The sequence below is a fragment of the Callorhinus ursinus genome, unplaced genomic scaffold (genome assembly GCF_003265705.2).
Source record: "Callorhinus ursinus isolate GAN/ISIS: 27379988/994484 unplaced genomic scaffold, GSC_fseal_2.0 scaffold3, whole genome shotgun sequence".
Lineage (NCBI taxonomy): Eukaryota > Metazoa > Chordata > Mammalia > Carnivora > Otariidae > Callorhinus > Callorhinus ursinus.
In genome coordinates, this window is record NW_027397065.1 from 23197961 (window position 1) to 23217449 (window position 19489).

Below are 19489 nucleotides of genomic sequence, written 5' to 3' on the forward strand. Positions count from 1 at the left end.
CATTTTTCTCTTGGGGATAGAAGACACCAGAAGAGGCAAATACAGCTATGGGAAGCTTCAAAGGCCCAAAAGTATACCTTGAACCCTACTGGAACAAGGAAAAGGGAACCAAGTTAATAAGAAGGCTCCTAGCAAGTAAATGGCGGTATTTCAATCAGCAATCCATCTTTTAGATTCATAAAGGGCTCAGAGAATAAAGATCAGAATGTGTTTGGCCTAATATCATAAATAAATACTCTGAATAGAGATATGTACTCTAGAATATCGAGTTGTAGGTATGTTCTCATATCCTCCACAGGTCTAAGCAGACAAACTCAACTTTCTCATCCTGCTTTTCTTTGCTCAACAAAACACTATGCAATTCAACTCAAAAACTACTAAAGCAAAAGGATTACTTAGGAAGACAACCTTTCAGATTTGTATAAACCTGGTGATATGTGACACATCCTACACAACATATAAAGATATATTAAGAAGTGTTCAGACTTTTCATAAGGGGTGAAATTAACACAAATATTTCATTTTCTATGATATTTTCTTAACTTGTACTAAATCCATGATGTCTTGTTAAAAATCCACATATACTACATGAAGTTATAAAAGTGAAAAGAACAATGATAAATCAACTTAGATCCCAGAATTATTTTCTCATTAGGAGAGTAAAAGTTCATACATTCTCCCAATATATAAAAGAAAACACGACTGCAATGAGAATTTTAGTTAAATTGTATATCCGTGAAAAAGTCACTGAAAAAAGTTAGAAAACTTAAATCTCAACAAGTTATTTTACTTTGTCCAATACCTAAAAATAAAAGGGTCCTAAAATCTATGACGAGACACAGTGAAAGGATGCACAATTAATACAACTTGCTTGCAGTAATCTCTTCTCCGCAGTACCAAAGGCCTTTAAAAGGGTGCGTGTACTTTAATACCAAGATTAGATTTATATATCCTAGAAAATGGGTTACATGCTGATGAACAGCATTAAATTGACATGATGGCTCTTAGTGGTTACAAATGTAGCTTTTTTCCTACTTTAATTGGCAATGACTAGACTGACCTTTTCTCTATAATTGTAACTACAGTACAGTAATTAGACAAAACGCTACTTCTGAAATAAAGAGTAGAGGAAGAAAGCTTTCAGTCACTAGCTCTGAGAATGCAGAGTAAAACTGGATTGGCATTCTATTGGGGAAAAATGAGCTATCAATAAGAAAAATTGTTTTTCATAAATTATGTTCTATGTTTAGCTTCATATCTGAACTAAGGACAAAAGTCCCAGAGGAAAGCCCTTTTTGTATACTTAGGCAATCCCCCTACTTGAGGACAAAAACCAATTCTGGAAACAAGTTTGAAAGTCATGGGGTGCTTGGCTGGCTCAACTGGTGGAGCATGTGACAGTTGATCTCAGAGTCATGAGTTCAAGCCTCACACTGGGGGGACATTACTTTAAAAAGGGGGGGGCAATGGGTGGCTCAGTTGGCTGAGTGTCCAGCTCTTGGTTTCGGCTCAGGTCATGATCTCAGGGTCATGGTAGAGAGCCCCGTGTTGGACTCTGAACTCAGCAAGGAGTCTGCTAAAGTTTCCCTCTCCCTGTCCCTCTGCCCCTCCCCATGCTCTCTCTCCATCTCTCTAAAAATAAAAATAAATAAATCTTTTAAAAAAGGCAAGAAAAAAAGTCAAAAACCTGAATTAAGGATATTATTTGAGACAGTCAGAAGAAGGGCAGGAGTGAAGGTTTGTTCCCAGAGATCTAAAAATAATAATGATAGAACCCCTAATAGTGGTCCATGCAGACATGCCTTCCTTGGGCTCACATAATTACACAGGGAGGTAAGAATCTTGACTGAGGCCTTGGGGAAAAGTAAGCTGCCAGTTATCCCAGAGGACTCATGACTCAAGCTATGAAGGGAGCTGCTTCTCTTACCTGAGAGCAAACACCCTTTTCTCACCCTGTTTCTGGGCCTCTGGGGAAGGTGAGCCAGATTTCAACCCTTTAAGCCTCCTCAGCAGGAAACACTAGGTCCCTGGAGGAAAGGCTGGAGATTTCTTTCTTCACAGCCAAGACTGTGCATAAGCGATCACCTGTCTGAGAGACCCTGGGTAGAAAATCATGGCATGCTTAAAGAAAAACCAACGCAAGCTCAACCAGTGAGTCAGTTCTTGTTGCAAGTGGCATCTTAAGGCCTTCACATAAATTAGACTCTTGTGTTCCAGCTGCGGCAGCTGACAGGTAGCCACACCGCTGGGCAATGATCAATCAACTCAAGACTGAGGATTATTTTCTCATGAGGACAGTAAAAGCTTACTCATTTTCCCTATATGTAAAAAGAAATACAGTTGTAATAGGAATTTTAGTTAAACAATATATCTCTATTTGTCACTGAAAATCAGTTAGAAAATCTCAATGAGAGCCGGGGACCATCTTTTGTCTACTAGAACAATGAAATTTGGTATATGAAAGGGAATTTAATGAAGTCACTGTACAATATGTGAAAATCCAGGTTACAGAGAAGTGCAACGTACAGTAATTAAAAATTATCCACACATGCAAATTGTAGACCATTCATTTTCCAGATTATAGGAATAGCAAATAAGGTTCAGAGTGTGCTCAGTAGAGTTAAAAGGGGTGAGTAGAAACAATGAAAATGAAAAGTGACAAAAGTATTATACAATTATCCAGAAATCCCTTGACTATGTCAGAGGTAAATATTACTAAACTATAAACTCCGTAAAGCCAGGGAACACAAATCTTCTGCTCACTGCCCTATCCCAAATGCCTAGTCCTGGTAGATGCTTACTAAATACCTGATAAATGAATGAATTAAAGAACAAATGAAATCAGACTCAGTAATTTTCCCTCACATAGTCTTGGATCACACAAGTAGCTACTTCTCATAATGTTTATCAGACACAAAACAGAGAGATGTGAACAATGCTTCTCTAAAGACTTCACTTGGGATAGAAAACTGTATTCTACCTATGTGACTCTGGACAGCTTACTTAATCTCTTCTGCCTTGGTTTGCTCCTTCGAAAAATGGCAATAGGAACAGTAGGTACCTCACAACATCTTTGGGAGTTCAGTATATGGAATGTAGTTAGAACAGTGACTAGCAGAGCCAATACTATATAAGTGTTAGTGGTTTCTGCCATTATTCTGTAATAATATTCAGGGAGGTCTTTAAAACCCTATGGCTATTCACTGGTCTTATTAGTCCCTCTCCTGGCCCCCGGGCAGAGACCATTTCTTATTTAACTATAACTAAGCACAATGCCTGGCACATAATAAGTGGTCCAAAAGAAAAAAAGGAATACAAATTGTATTGACTCAAACCCTAATATTACAATGTTCTCATCAGAAAAAAAGTTATCTAGGCCCATTATGATTCAGAGCATGAATTTCCTACATAATAAATCCAAATGTGACAAGCATTTCCCTCTAACATTTGATAATATCTAACTACGAGACAGTTATAATGAAAGAGCTTAAAATATTTCATTTTTGCCAGGGCCCATCATACAGTCAACCTCTATTCCTTTATACTCTTCCTTACCATTTATTCATCATGCAAAAACTAAATTCTCAATCCTTTAAATGTACTACTGTGACATCAATGACAAGGATAGCAGATAAGAAGGTTCAACTGACAATCAAACATTGGGAAATGAGCTAAAATGTCAACAATGCAGGACATTAAAACACTTTTCAAAATCTGTACTTAAGATATGGAAAACTACACATTGCTCCAAATGCAGTTAGCATTATAAGCACACTTCTGTGCAAAATAATAGTCAAAATAGCTACTAGGCCACACAAGAATTTGACATCACATTATCACGATGACATCAACAGAAAGAAGATACCAGTTGGAAACAGGGTAACCGTCTAATTGATCATCCAACCATGACATTAAGCCAGACATAAATCAGGACTGTGTTATACCAATTGAGACAAATGGTCACCCCACATTACAAGAAGTTTTGGTGCTGTTGGAAAATAAGAACACGAAATAGGAGAGTAAACTTCAGTATTGCCCTTCCAAGTACTATAAAAGGATCCTGTTTCATGAAGATATCATACATTTGGTAACTCCTAATGTTTTAGCCCAAGTCTGCTCTTATGCTGTAGTTTTGTGTTGTTATATGTAACTTAAGTATGCAACTTTTCATCTACTTTATGCCTTATTTCTTCTGGTATATGGTGAATGTTTTTGATCACTGTGACAATGTCTCATGTTTCTTTTCAAACTCCACATTCCAGCATTGTGTATTATAAACTGTAGACAGAAATCAAATGCTCACTGGCTGATAGCAATAATAATCATTACTGAGGCACTTGGATGGTTCAGTCGTTTACTGTCTGCCTTCAGCTCAGGTCATGGTCCCAGGATCCTGGGATCAAGTCCTGCATTGGGCTCCCTGCTCTGCAGGAAGCCTGCTTCTCCCTCTTCTACTCCCCCTGCTTGTTTTTCCTCTCTCACTGTGTCTCTCTCTGTCACATAAATAAATAAAATCTTAAAAAATAATAATAATATTATTATGGCTGGCATGTATTGAGTTATTACCTATGTGCCAGAAACTGTTCTGAGTACTTTACATGTATAAGCACATTTAACTCATACAAAAACTTCGTAAGTAAGTACTACTGGTATCCCAATTTTACAGAAAAGAAAATAAGAGCAAGAAGTTAAGTAGCTTGCCCAGTGACAAGCAGGTAGGAAGTAGCAGAGCCAGGTATCAATCCAGACAGTCCGGCTCCAGAGCCTGGGCTTATCACCACTAAACTATCCTGCCTCTTGGTGGAAAATACACTCGTGCCTAAATAATTTATTACATGTTTTTTTCAGCTATTAAACCTTAAAAGCCATTTTTAAATTCTCCACTGCAATAACATCCAGAAGTGGCACAGGTCTGCAGAAATGGGCACTCTTCTGCAGGAATCTAGACTTATGTATTGATATAATCTTCTGCAGGGAATTAAGCAAGATGTATAAGAAATTTAGATATGTATACATTTCAATGCAGAATTTCCATTTCAAGTATTTGACCTTAAGGAGACAAAAATAAAATATATTGCTGACTTTTAGGCTACAAAACAGTATGCATAATGAAATTCCAAAAGGAGGTAGGGGGAGTACACACACATATGTGCCTATCTGAAAAGATGTTCATCAAAAGGTAAACAGAAATGTCTGGATAGCAGGAATTTAGGTAGTCTCATTGTTTTAAAAATATTTGTGAAAATCTACTTCTGTGTGTGTTATTTTGTCATTCAAAGGGGCATAAAAGAAATACAAGAGCCTACCATCCAGAGACACTCTGTCCATCCTAGGACATGAAGGAAAACAAATGTTGGTGGCAAGTAGGTGGCGAGCTAGTAAGAAAGGTGAGCAAAGAGCCGAAGCAAACTCTGAGGCAGGAGGAAGAAGCATTCAGGCTCTACCTTCCCTACGAGCAAGCTGAGTAAACCCGGACAAGTTAAAGATGATCTCTGAACTTGTTTCAAGACTGCAAAATGAAGGAGACACATGGGGGTGTTCTGAGAAGTTCTTTTCATTTCTAAGGGCTTCCGGTTAAAGTTTTCAGACAGAACAGGTAGGAAGGAACAGGACAACTCCTCTATCCCTTGCTAGTCACAGTGGATTAATTATTAGTCTACACTTTAGTCTGTTTGTACAGGACGTGAAATATCAAAGTTCAGAAAATGAGAACAACAGTGGAAACCCACAAACACACTCAGGCAACTTGTTATTGGAAATATGACTGTTCCTCAGACAGTGGGGACAGTACACTCTCCTAAGGAAGAGATCTCATCATCCCAATAAAAGTTCATTTCCAAACAGTTGACAGTTCATTTATAACATTTCACTTCTATACAGATTAAAAAAAAGAAAGTACATATGATCCATCTGACACTGTGGTATTTATATGTCTACTGACAAAAACCTAAGGAATAGTCAAGTGAGACTTTGATGTTGCATTCCACTGCTATTCAGATATATCAATAATCAAATCTGGAGAGCTGCCAAAAAAAAACAGAATAAACATCATTAGCATTTTAATAAACCTGCAAGCCACAGGGCTGGAAAAACCAGGCAAGACAGAGCAAAAGGAAATCAGCATGTGCAATGTCTTCCCTCCAGCGGTTTGCCCTTTGGCAGTCCACTATGTCCTCCCTGCTCCAGTCCCGCAAAACACGCACTCCAGAGAGATGTCTCTGTATTTTAAAACCTCTTATAGACCTGCCCAAGCTCTAAAGTTAAAAGAATGCATTACGGTTTTTTTTAATGAAGAATAAATAACCTGATTTTTAAAATACTCTAAGAAACTGCTGATTTTGTAATTATAAGAAGCATTTTGACTGTCATGTAGTCAGACTGTGATTTTATACGTTAACTTAATGGACCCAGATGATAGATGAAGGAAAAAGTGGTAAGAGGATGGAAAAACAGAGAGAATATATGCAAAAGACGAAGAACTAAGAGCTTTGATACAGAAGGCTGAAATTACTTCCCAATCAAATCCTGTGACTCTTGGAATATATCAAACTCAGAATTACACGTAAACATTCAAAGTAAATAGTCAATTTTTCTTAAATTGTAATCATTATATTCTCTCAACTGAACTAGAAATTAGAAATTAAAAGCCCTGCTTCCTAGAATATTTTGAATTTTATTTAAGCTCTCATTACCCCTATCGTGCATGTATGTGTAGATGTGTGGATAATGTGAAAGTATTTTTGAATATTGTAACTCATTAAAATACGTTTGGATAAAAACTGCGAGTGAAAAACATTTCACAAAGGTAATGTAGCTCTATATTAAGGAATCTTATTTTATAGCAATATAAGTAGGGAACACTGTTGTTCTTGTTTAAATCTCTATTTCTAAATCTAAATGTACTTTGTGCATTTAACCTGAAAACAGACACTTATGAAAATATATAATAATTAGTATACTCTAGTTGTCTTATTTTCTTCAGATAATTGTAAAATTGTGAACACTTCAGTGTCACTACACAATAAGCAATTAAATAACCTTCAAGAATCTGCTCATGTCTTTAAAAAGTTTAAGACATCCGCTCTCAATTTACAGGAAACAATGAGGCTGCAATGGTGATAAAGCATCAATAATAAACGGTACCACCCAAGCCACCATTCTAATAATGAACTAATGATTCATACTCAAGGTGCTTTTGAAACATGATTAAAAGCCTCCAAACATTCCATTAAGGTAGGTTCTCATTACCCCAATCTCATAAAAAAGAGAACTTAAATAAGTTTACCAAGGTAACATGGTGAATGACTCAATGAGGAAAGTTTGGAATAAGAGCAAAATAAACAACACAAAGGACCCCAGACTCCTAACTCCCACTGCAAACCCTATTCATTAGTATTGCAGAGAAGTCTTTCAGAGTAATTTATTTCTAACTGACCTTCTCTGGTGGCCACTGGCAAGTGTTTGCCAAAATGTCACTGACCAAAAAACTCCTTACAATGCCATGTATTATAAAATGAATATGTCAAGAATCAGATGAAAATGTCATCAGTGACACTGACAACAATAAAAGAAAATATTCTACAGATTTAAGGAATGGAAGAAGATCCAAGTTAAAGGGGAAAAAAATTACCTGAGAAAATGTCATCAGTGACTACAGCAACAAAAAAGTAAAATAGACCACAGCTTTAAATAAAAGAAGAAGACACAAATCAAAGGGGAAAAAAATTAACCTGAGAATCCAATGCTCTCTAATGGATCAGAAAGGAGAAGAAAGACTCCTTTTATGGAGGCCTGTGGAAAAACTAGGTCTCGTTTAGAGATCACCCTATTGTAAAGAGGAATAGGGAGATGGAGGCAACATGTCTAAGCACCTGTGAGAGCTCTTCAGATGTGAATCCCAAAGTCACTCATTTTCTCATTTGCATGTCAAAATGAATGGCATAATTTGTAAATGTCATAAAGAGTCACAGCAAATTAAATAGAAATTGAACAAAAATTTCCTCCTTGTTGCCCTTAAAATATAAAGTCAAAAGTTGTTGATTTCCCCATTCAGAAGTCTTTGGAAGTTAAATTTCACTGTACAAATACTTAAACAATCCAGTTGGATATGTCTACCTTTTTGAAATTTATATAAATACATGATATATATACATCGTATATATTATACATATGTATGTGATTTCACTAAGAAAATTCTTTTTACACTAAGACATGGGATTTTTTTCTAAATGGGCCTAGCTTCAAATGTGATTACTGAAATCAATGACTGCAGTTCATTACTGATGATTAGGATATATATATTTTTTTATATTCTGGAATTTTCATCTGTGTATGATTGGCACTTTTAAATAAAGTGTTAATAGAACCTTCAAAATAACATTTTTACACACTTTTGATTATCTGCCCCTGAGGATAAACTGTTTTCAAGATTAACCATAGTCCAGATTTAATCTTAGGCAGTGTGTTCTAACTAAATGCTTACAGGACACCCATCCTCCTAACAATGAAGCAAAACCAATGCTAATAGCAGTGTTAATAAAGCTGAGAGAAGTGCATGTTGGGATCTCTTGCTGCCCTGAATTACTATCCTATGTTCTCTCCCATATATACCCCCAAGCTCATCAATGTGGTTCACCACAAATTCTAAAAACTTTATCAAATGCAATATGCACATACAGAACTTACCTAGTAGATTGAAATATAGTGTACAACTAACAGTGACAAGTTAGTAAAGATAAATGCAACCATTCAAAGTGAACATTAGAAAAATACTGTCAATGGGGAAAAAAATCACAAGTAAAATAAATGTGCATAGGGTAAGCAACAGGAGTGTAACACAGTAAAGTTACTGGAACCTTGTTCCTTTTCTAAATAGCTACATTTTCAAAATGGGAGAGGACCCTCAAGTGGCAGCAACGTCTGTGTGGATGCCTAAATGTCTGTCAGGGCCTGCTTGGTGATACTTTATGCTTCTCCTCTTCTAACAAGCTTCACTGTTATATTCTACTTGGAGATGGATGGCTGCCAAGAGCCATCACCCCCAAAAAAGCTCCTCTATAACATAATGATGTCTCCGTACTGGGAATAAACTTATGAAAGAAAATTCTTGGAACCAAAAAGAAGATGGACATCTCTTTAAAGATATAAATTACTAAATATTTCTAATTTCAATAAGACTACAATAACCAAAATCTTAACTCTATGGTTAGTAATATATATATTTTCAAAGACAGTTATCCCACAAAAGTCTGTAAATCTGCAGAAAGAAATATTACAGAACACAACTCTAGTCTTTTTTTTTTCAAATTCATTACTCAATTTAATGAAGCCAGGATATTGTCTTGACACATTTTGTCATCCCCTTTCCGAATAAAGTGCTGCCACAAGGATATCATGTTTCTCCAGGGTTTTTCCTCCCCCCCCCTTCTTCATTCAGTTTTCTTAATCCAGTAAGGTTAACATGCTGTCAGTTAGACTAAAATTGTATCCATGTACCTCGCAAACAAACTACCACTATTAGAGAATTCAGTTAGTGCCTCTTTAACTCTTCAATTACATTTATAAAGCGTCTTTAAAGGTTATATCTATACCCATTAAATGAACTTGATTATTTTGAATGACTTATTTTGACTTGCTCTATTTCTTGACCGACTTGAGCAATTCATTTTTTTTTTCTGTTACCTTGAACACAGGTTTATGGTTTGACTGCCATGTAATCAATCAACATACATTTACTGAGCTTCTGGTTAGGAGTCCAGGACTGTGGAAAAGTCACAATTCCCAGATATAGTTTTAATACCTATACTGCTATCACTGTAACATTCTAAGAAACTTATAAGCCATCTGAGTGTAAATTAAAACTAACAGACAAAAATGCAACTTCTTCTCTCTCCTCTCCCCAGACATCAAGTGAGATTTTCTAGATATATATTCACACAAAGCAAAATATTTGTCTGTATATGTGTAATACAATAAAACATCAATCAAAATACTAAAATACACTAGTGATTTACTGATGGAAAAGAAGAGATTAATCAAAACCAAAAATAAGAATTCAGCTTAAATTCAAGTTAAAAGGAAAAGAAATGGAGATTGTATTTCCCAAATGAAACTAGTTCTCAAAATACTATAATAAATCATGGAGGAAATGCTTCCTGGCTTTATTTAGCAGACAATAAAACCCTGAGGCACGTCCAATTAGTGTGCCGCTATGGTAAATGATAAGATGAGCAATGACAGATATGTCAGAATCAACTACTACTATTAACCGGTTTATTGATGTATAGTTATTAAGGTGATACCTAAAATTAAAAGCAAAAGCATTTCAAAAATGAAAAGACCCCCACTGCTATTTGTGGAATTTTTTGTAGTAGGTATTAAGTACCACTACTTACATATGACGTAGAAGCTATGTCCTTACAAGACTTATTATTAGAAGACATAAATGCTGAAGGTAAAAATATAATGGTGATTAAGCGTCAGCCACAAAACACTTCCAAGGAAGGGTTTCTTCCTTTCCATTTCTCCCTAATATGACTGAGTAAAAAAGAATATATTATTGAAACTATAAAACCCCTAAAACTGTTTTAATACAGCAGTTGAACAACACAGATTTGAACCGCACAGGTCCACTAATACAGATATTTTTTATAAATACAATACAGTACTATAAATGTATTTTCTCTTCCTTATGATTTTTTAAATAACATTTTCTTTTCTCTAACTTACTTTATGGTAAGAAGACAGCACATAATACATACAACATACAAAATTTGTGTTAACTGCCCGTTCATATTATCCTTAAGGCTTCCAATCAATGGCAGGCTATTAGTGGTTAGATTTGGGGAAGTCAAAAGTTACACACCAATTTTCAAATGTGCAGGGGGTTAGCACTCCTAACCCCGCACTGTTCAAGGCTCAACTGTATACATAGAATTGAGGCCTTATATTCATGTATTTTTAAATCTGCATTCAACTATTCCCTTCAGACTCAAAGCTCTTGAGACCAGAAGAGCTGTCTTTTTTCCCATGCATTTTTTAGACAAATACTCAAGATTAAATAGTAACACTAGAAACTGCAAATGGAGGTTATTTTATTATAATATTTATTTTATTCAATGATATTTATTTTATTATAATGCTATTTGGCTAGCACTTATATTCAACAGACTCCGTTGGTAGACTTAACTGCTTATGGCAACCAACTATATTTTTAAACTCAGAATAAGCTGTTGGAGGCAGTTTGATAGATGGGATTGAGGTCAAACAGATCTACACTCAGTCCTGACTCTGTGCTTACTAGCTGTGATCGTCAGCAAGATACTTTACCTCTGTGAGTATCATTTTAGTTCATCTATAAAACAGGTTATAATAATACCTTATGTCATAGAGTTAACGTGATAATTAAATACGATAATAAATAGAACACTCTTGGCACCTTGCCTAACAATATAAAATTCTCAACAAAGAGTAGCTACAAAGTCTCTGTAATTGATTGCCATATAACAAACCAATCAAAACTTAATAGCTTTAAAACACACACACACACACACACACACACACACACACACACACACACACACACACACAACAGCTTTTATTTGCTCCCTAATCCGTGGGCCAGCAATTAGGACTAGGCTTAGCTGAGTAGTTCTGCTGGTTTCATTCACAGGATTGCAGGAGTCCAAAGGCTTGACTAAAGTTAGGTAGTCTAAGATGACTTCACTCACATATATGACAGCTGATCCTGGCTGTTGACCAACCCTCTATCTCCCATGTGGTCTCTCATCTTCAGAGAGACTGGTCTGGGCTTCTTTGGGTGGTGGCAGCATTCCAGAAAGGCAAAAACAGAAGTTGCAAGGGATCCTGAAGCCAAAGCTTAGGAGTCCCACAACATAACTTCCACTACATACTGCTGGTCAGAGAGAGTCACAAAGCCAGCCTAGATGCAGGAGGATAGGGAAATTGGTGCCACCTGTTGTTGCAAGGATAGGCAATGTCAGCACACAAAGGCATGCATACAGGGATGGGGAAAACTTGTGGCTGTAATTTGCAATGTTCTAAAGTCTGCAAAGGAGTGACAAATTTTTATAGCACCTATGCTATCTTTCAACATTAAATAAGTGCAGAATTCAAGTTCTGAAGGCCAAAAAGAAGTGCTAGTTTGAGTTTACTCCAAACTAGAGTAACATCTGTTCTGTTGCTTTACTGAGAGATTTCAAAAGACAAAGAACCCAGTCCCAATGACTGATACCATCATGTAGGTTTCTTTGGTTGCTTTTCTGGACTAACCTTTTCTATTGGCTTAATTCAATAAATTTATTTTTATCTGATTTAACAGTTTTACCTTCAACAAGCAGTTTTCTAATTGAAGATTCCACAACAAATAGAAATCACAATTGAGTATGAAGTACTTCTAGAAACTACGTAGTATGTAAAAGAAAATGAAGAAAAATATGTCATTGTAAAAAGTATATATACTTTTGTTCTTCTCCATGAAAACAATCATGAAGGAAAATTTAGTTTTGTGATGCCATTAATCAGCTAGGCCCAGAGATCTATTCATACTGAATTAAGGAGAGACAAAGTAAGAAGAAATAAATTAAAGAAAATAATTTTTGTATCTTCTAAGAAACCAAAAGTAGAATGCCAAAACAAAACCTGAAATGTATCTTTACTTTATTGTGTCAAATCTCATTTTAACAAATATCTTTCTCACTTTATCACAGCCACAGGAAGTCACAAAATGATAATTGCTACCAAGTCTTCCTTTAAGATGTGTGCCTCCAAAAGATTTATCTTGAGAGTCACAGTCCTTAATACAATAAAATCTGTTTGTTTTGGAGAATTTCACAGGGCAGGATATGCCACTAAACACACCGCATGATAAGAATTGCTCCTTATGGAAGGAGAGAGGTGAAAGAAAGAGCTTCTTGCTGTTTGACAATATGGCGAGCAGAGAAGCAGTTTGAGGAATGGCTAATTCCCCCACTGACATTTCTACATTTTCCAATGAAGAACCAATTCCTAAACTTGCTGGTTTTTTTCAGCTGAGAATCTGTTATAACATTGCTTCATAGAGAAACAGTTGGAAACTCAAGGAGTTTTCAATTTTAGACAAACTGATGCTGCCAAAATTATAATACTCAATAACGGAAAACTTCAATAACATGAAGTGTGCCTAATCCGGTTTTTAAGACATTTAAAAGTCCTGATTATTTTATGAGAAGCCACACAAGGAGCCAAATACACATTCAGCTAGAGAAAATATCGCTAGCCAGTGCCATCTTTGGGGGCGAAGTTATTTCTCCTCTGGCATGAACAAGGCAATTTAGCGTACATATTGAAATTAGATCATTCTAATCGATAATTTCAGATTAAAGATAACCCCATCCTGTACAGATAATCTACTTCTCTATTTATTTTTACAGGAAATCCTGTAAATATCTAAAACACTCTTATTTCGCTTTAATTATTTCAAAGTCCTACACAAGTGATAGATATACTATACAGGTTCATATGGAATAGTTTTCACTTTTGAAAAATAGTGACTATTCTAACATTCTTTAATTATACTGCTTACTAATCTTAACTGCCACGATTTCAAAAGACAGTTCCAAAGTGCATCTTGAACAAACAGAAAAGCAATTAGCCTAAATTAATTGCTTTGCTGATGTGATTTGCAGTAGGTATGCTTGGTGGTTTTGAAACTCCTGCCAGTGCTTTCACAACTTGATGTTCTGATGATTTTTTAGCCTATTTTTGCACCAGAGCAATTAACCAGATAATTGTTGTAATGTGAACCTGGCCTTAATCAGTATGTTTAGGTTCACAGTAGCAATTAACCAAATATTAAACATACTTTAAAAAGCAGCACTTAAAAGTGCTACAAGAAGAGTTAAGGAAAAACTTGCAATCTTTTTCTCAGACAGCCATACTTTTCTCACCAAGAAGCAGAAAAAAGCTGTAACAGACTCCTCTGCCTCTTTTCAATTAACACAAGGTGTCATTACATAAGAAAGGCAAGGGAAGTTGCTGGTTCTTCATTTAGAAGTATTCCAAAAACCCTATTAAAAGGGCAAACCCAGTGATTCAAAATTAAAATCCTATTTATTGTTCAAAAAGGGAGGCTATGGTTTTCAGATAAATAGCATGCAATACATAAAGCAAGCTCTACCTGAAGCCAGACAATGACATTAAATCCTCACCTTATTACATATCAACTTTATTCAGAAATAAATAAATCTGGAAGAAAGAGGGCACTTGAACCAATTGCCTGGATTTCAGCCAGAGTTTAAGCCAAATTTAAAAGCAGATTTATACGTCCTACAAAAGCAGCATTTATAATTCTCTCACTACGTAGGTATTAAATTACTTCTCTGAGCTGGGCCCTATGCGAGGTGCCAGGGGCTGAGATGGGGGCAGGGGCCCAAGACGAAGACACAGGCCCTCCTTACCAGGAGAGAAACTCCTACACAAAACATTATGCAGCCACAAAATGATAGATGCCACCTACAGAGTGACTGCCGCAGATTTAGCCAGACAGTAACATGACACAGACCTCATTACAACCACCATTATTATTGCATCTTTTCTTTAAAGAAACTCCCATTCAGTTTAAGGGAAACTGTCAGTAGTGCAACTATAACTGTTAATGAAACAAGTTTGCTCTTCTGACTTCAGTAAGTGAGGAGTTATCTTATACTACCTTCAATGAAATATTTTATCAGCTGGGAAATAACAGACGTAAAGCCCTTCCATTTTCATGAGGCAAAGGGCTCAAGCAGAAAGTACTCTGTCATTCTTCTTGTCTTCACGTCATGATGTCTTCTTTCTTAATTTCTGAAAGGACTGTCACACAGAAAATAGCCCAGGCACATATGTGTCAGCTCTGCCATTTTTAATTATTACCAATCAAATTCCAGCAATTTATCTTCTGGTTAAACATGTGTGTACCTATCTTCTAAAATATTTCTTTATGCCAAAGTTCATAAAATATTTTAGGCTGAAGCAAATCCCTTGCACTAAATTAATAACTAATCACAGGACATATTTATCATCTCAAGCCTTTTACAGGAAAATTGTCAGATTTAATCACCTTTCTCATATTTTCACTATTTATTGGGCTTCATTTATCATACGTTCAAAAATTTTGACAATGGCGAGTTATTTTAATTACCATTTCTGGTTGTGGATTAAGAATAAGACAACTCCCGGGGGAACTGGAGAAGGTAGGAATGGTCCTAAATTCGTCCAACCAATCAATAAGTTATCATTTTCATCAATAGATGAAGATTTTTCTTCACTGTTGGCAATTTTAAAACAGGTTTGAGGTTAGGAAGCCTCCAAATCCATGAGGATACAGTACTGCATTCATCATCACATAAAACATGTCCCATTCTTCCCATAATCTGATCATGAATTCTGATTTCATACTATGTAAGACACATGTTTTTTTAATCTCCCAAACAAAATGATTAATATATGTTTACTCACATTTATATTGCCTGAAAAACACAAAGCAGTAGCAGCATTTAGAGTACCACATCCAGAAGAGGTAACAATATAATTCTATAGGAGCTCTGTTAATTATTATTTGTAGAAATGTTTACTTATGTATTATTGCTCAACAGGAACGAAAGACAAAGCAGAAATTTAAAATTACCATTATATGTCAGAACTACCACAAAAATTCACATTACTCTTTAAGACAAAATAATGTGAACATGGAGAACCAAAAAGACAAATTCATCCACACCAAATCCAGCTTCCAAATCCCACACAATTGGAGTTAAAAATCAAAGCAAGCTGAGACATATACATCTCATATATATTTTCCCAAGGGATTTTATTAGATTAAATACTCCGGATTATATATCAATTAATATTTCCTTAAAAATGACACTTAGTTACTAGAAGTATTGAAAGAACCAATATTCAATATTACTGTGTACCAAACAAACAATGAGAAAGTTCCTTGAATTTGAATGCACTAAAAATTTCATCTGAGGATAGATGCATAAATCATTTTATCAGAGAAACTTTACGTTTTATACAAAAATATCATCAGCTATTTGAAAAACCACATATACTAGGGGAAACTGTACAATTTAGTTATAGCAATCATATCTTACCAAAGGTACTGAAACCTTCAGTATAGTTAACTTCCTTCTTTTTAGCTCAGTGACAACTTGCTCAAAGTATATACCCAGTACTCTCCTTTACTCTGCAATGATTAAGTATTTGCTACAACTGACAGGGAGCATTTATAGATAATAAAATATCTACAAAAATAAATCTGTGTCAGAAAGACAAATATCATATAATTTCACTCATATGTGGAATTTAAGGAACAAAAATGATGAACAGAGGGGAAGGGAAGGAAGAATAAAATAAGAGGAAAACAGAGAGAGGCAAACCATAAAATAGTCTTAACTATAGGAAACAAACTGGGGGTTGCTGGAGGGGAGATGGGTGGCGGGATGGGGTAATTGGGTGATGGGCATTAAGGAGGGTACTTGTAATGAGCACTGGGTATTATATGCAACTGATGAAACACTAAATTCTACCCCGGAAACTAATAATACACTATATATTAACTAACTTGAATTTAAATTTAAAATAATAATTAAAAAATAAATGTGTGTCATCATATGCTTAAATAAATGCCTATTCAAAGATCATTTGTGAAATTCTTTTGGATACCAACTATGAACCAGGCATGGTACAAGACACAAAACTGGGCAAGACTTTCTACTTTTCCTCAAGGAACTTAGTAAGAAATGAAGAGTATTTACAATTGGGGTGGTTGGGGAAAAATTGCTTTTCATTACAAAATTAGCTATTTTGAAAATCTACAACTCTATGTAAGATATCCAAAACTTGTCACCTATCAGGTATCCCACTGGGAAAAGAGAAGGTAACATTCTAATGATGTTTAGGATGATCAAGCATAGTCTGATGCCTGAGGCAGGATGACCATGTAATTTATCGCCCAGACCAGGACACTTTGGAGCACAGAAGAGAACAGCCCAGCACAAATACCAAATCTGACAGAATTTCAAAATAACAAGAATAGACCAGAAATGACATGAGCAAATCAAGATATTAGGTCATTCCAGGTCTGAGGTAGAATAAGGTACTGAGAGAAGATGAGCCCTTCATGGTTAGAGCTCAGACTTTGAAGACATATTAAAATAGGTTCCAGTCTTGATTCCACCAGTAAGTACTTGTGAGCTACCTAACCTCCCTGGACCTTAATTCTTTCATTTGAAAATGGGGTTAATTTTTTCCTCAAGGTTGTTGTAAAGACTAAATGAAATAATGTGTGTAGACACTTAGCACAATGTATGGCACAGATTATAATAAATGATATAGCTATTATTAGCTATCGTTATGATCCTTAGTCCAAAAAACAAAAGAGAGAAAATATTATACTCTCTGACCTCTCTACTATTATAAGAACCAATTAGGGATTGGTTGGTTGGTTGGTTGGTTTAGTGGGCTCTACGCCCAACAGGGTGCTTGAACTTACAACCTCAAGTTTGAGGGTCGCATGCTCGAACAACTGAGCCAGCCAGATGCCCCTAGAACCAATCATAGTTTTAAAGAGAGGGTCCTTCTGTAGAAAGATGCAGAAGACATATTTTTACAGATGGTTTGAGAACCTGAATAGTAGTTACTCTAATACCATACTATTCTTCCAGGGATGGTCTTACAAGTAATTGTAAATAAAAAAAAAGAGTGTCAAAAATATGCCAAGCTTAAACAAGTGTCACTAGCACAGAAAGACTCCACCCTGTCTCTATAACTCCCTCAGAACTCAATAAAATCTTTCTTACTCTTTTTGCAAAGATATAAATAAATATCACATAAAGTATAAAATTATGCAGTAGATTACAAGAATAAGCTAGAACTCAGTTTTACAAAAGCTCCAGCTGACCAGTTCAGCCACATTATTAGGTACCAAAAGCATGCAGACAGACTTCTCCCCGTTCTACACAGGCAGGACAGTGCTGCTATAAACACCACCACGGAGCTGCTTCCAAAGCCAGTGTTATTTTTGCCACCTCTTGATGTCCAAGTTTTCAGACTTTTATTAGAGAAAATTGTTCAAACTCCACACTCAATACTCCAAGGTGAAAAGTATTCCTCTCCTCCAGACCACTTAACTTTAATAGAAAACAAAATATTCTCAAACTCAAATTCAACTATGCCTGCTGGATTTAATGGATAGGTTTGTCCCCCTTGGGCAATCTTTAAACCTCAGTCTCTAGGAGAATTAAGTAATATTAGGGGATTGAAATGAAATAAAATTCTAAGTCCACTGTGACATGACATTCACAGGAAGACGGTAGATTATCTGCCCAGTCCTCGAACACTTATAAATACAATATATAGCATATGTTCACAAAACAATTCTTGGAAATAAAACACAATGGGCACTCAGCAAATAGTTTATATCACCAACACCTGCTCAAATCCTCTCTGAACTTTATTTCTAAATGTCACCGTTTTTTATTGAATCAACGGAAATTTGAAAGAAGAAACAGAATAAACATCCAGAGAAGATCAAGGGAGTTAGAAAAATCTTTATAGAAAGCCTCATTGAGTTTTCCATGAGCCAGGGCATTGTCAGTCTCCCTGAAAGGGGTGGTGGAGTAATCTGTCATTCTACCACTTCAACCCAAGTACACCTAAAAGACTAGAAAGGGTTATACACAGAAGAAGAAAAGAGAAAGAATAGTGTTAAGATTTTTCTTAATGCTATCAACAAAGAAATCATGAGTCAAATACTGCACACTGGAAATAAATTCATTTTAAAATAAATAATTTTAGGGGCATCTGGGTGGCTCGTTAAGCGTCTGCCTTCTGCTCAGGTCATGATCCCAGGGTCCTGGAATTGAGCCCCGCACCCGGCTTCCTGCTCTGCGGAAAGCCTGCTTCTCCCTTCCCCACTCCCCCTGCTTGTGTTCCCTCTCTCGCTGTGTGTCTCTCTCTCTGTCAAATAAATAAATAAAAATCTTTAAATAAATAAATAAATAAATAAATAATTTTAAATCACAGCCTTGAAGTTGGAGGGAAGTTTATAAACCAGCAGCTCTCTTTGTAATTCAGAAGACTTTTGGGTAACACTCTTGTTTGAACACTAAGTGGAGGTGTCCATTTTGGATGGCAGTGGATGAAAATAAAGTTTTTAATTCATTTTAAGCTGAATTCTGTCTCTTGTTGTAACTTCCACCCATTGGCCAAAGTTCTGATGTCTAAAATAATGAAGAACTAACGTAGGTAGACCAATTAACTATTATCTGTTAATATATTTTATCAGACTCCATTTAAAGAGAACTCCAATATATTTTATCAGACTCCAAAACAAAACTCTACATTCTTGATTTTGGTAAAGGAGAATTCAGTCTGTCAACTGGGAATAGACAGATAATACAAAAGAATGTATCATGCCCAGTAGGAATGATGAAGGACTGGAGAATGG

General features: G+C 35.8%; 1 protein-coding gene across 2 annotated transcripts in view; it reads right to left on the reverse strand.

The window, feature by feature from the left end:
* FBXL17 (F-box and leucine rich repeat protein 17) overlaps positions 1–19489 on the reverse strand; it is a 512428-nt gene that overhangs the window by 298698 nt on the left and 194241 nt on the right. The window lies entirely within an intron of this gene.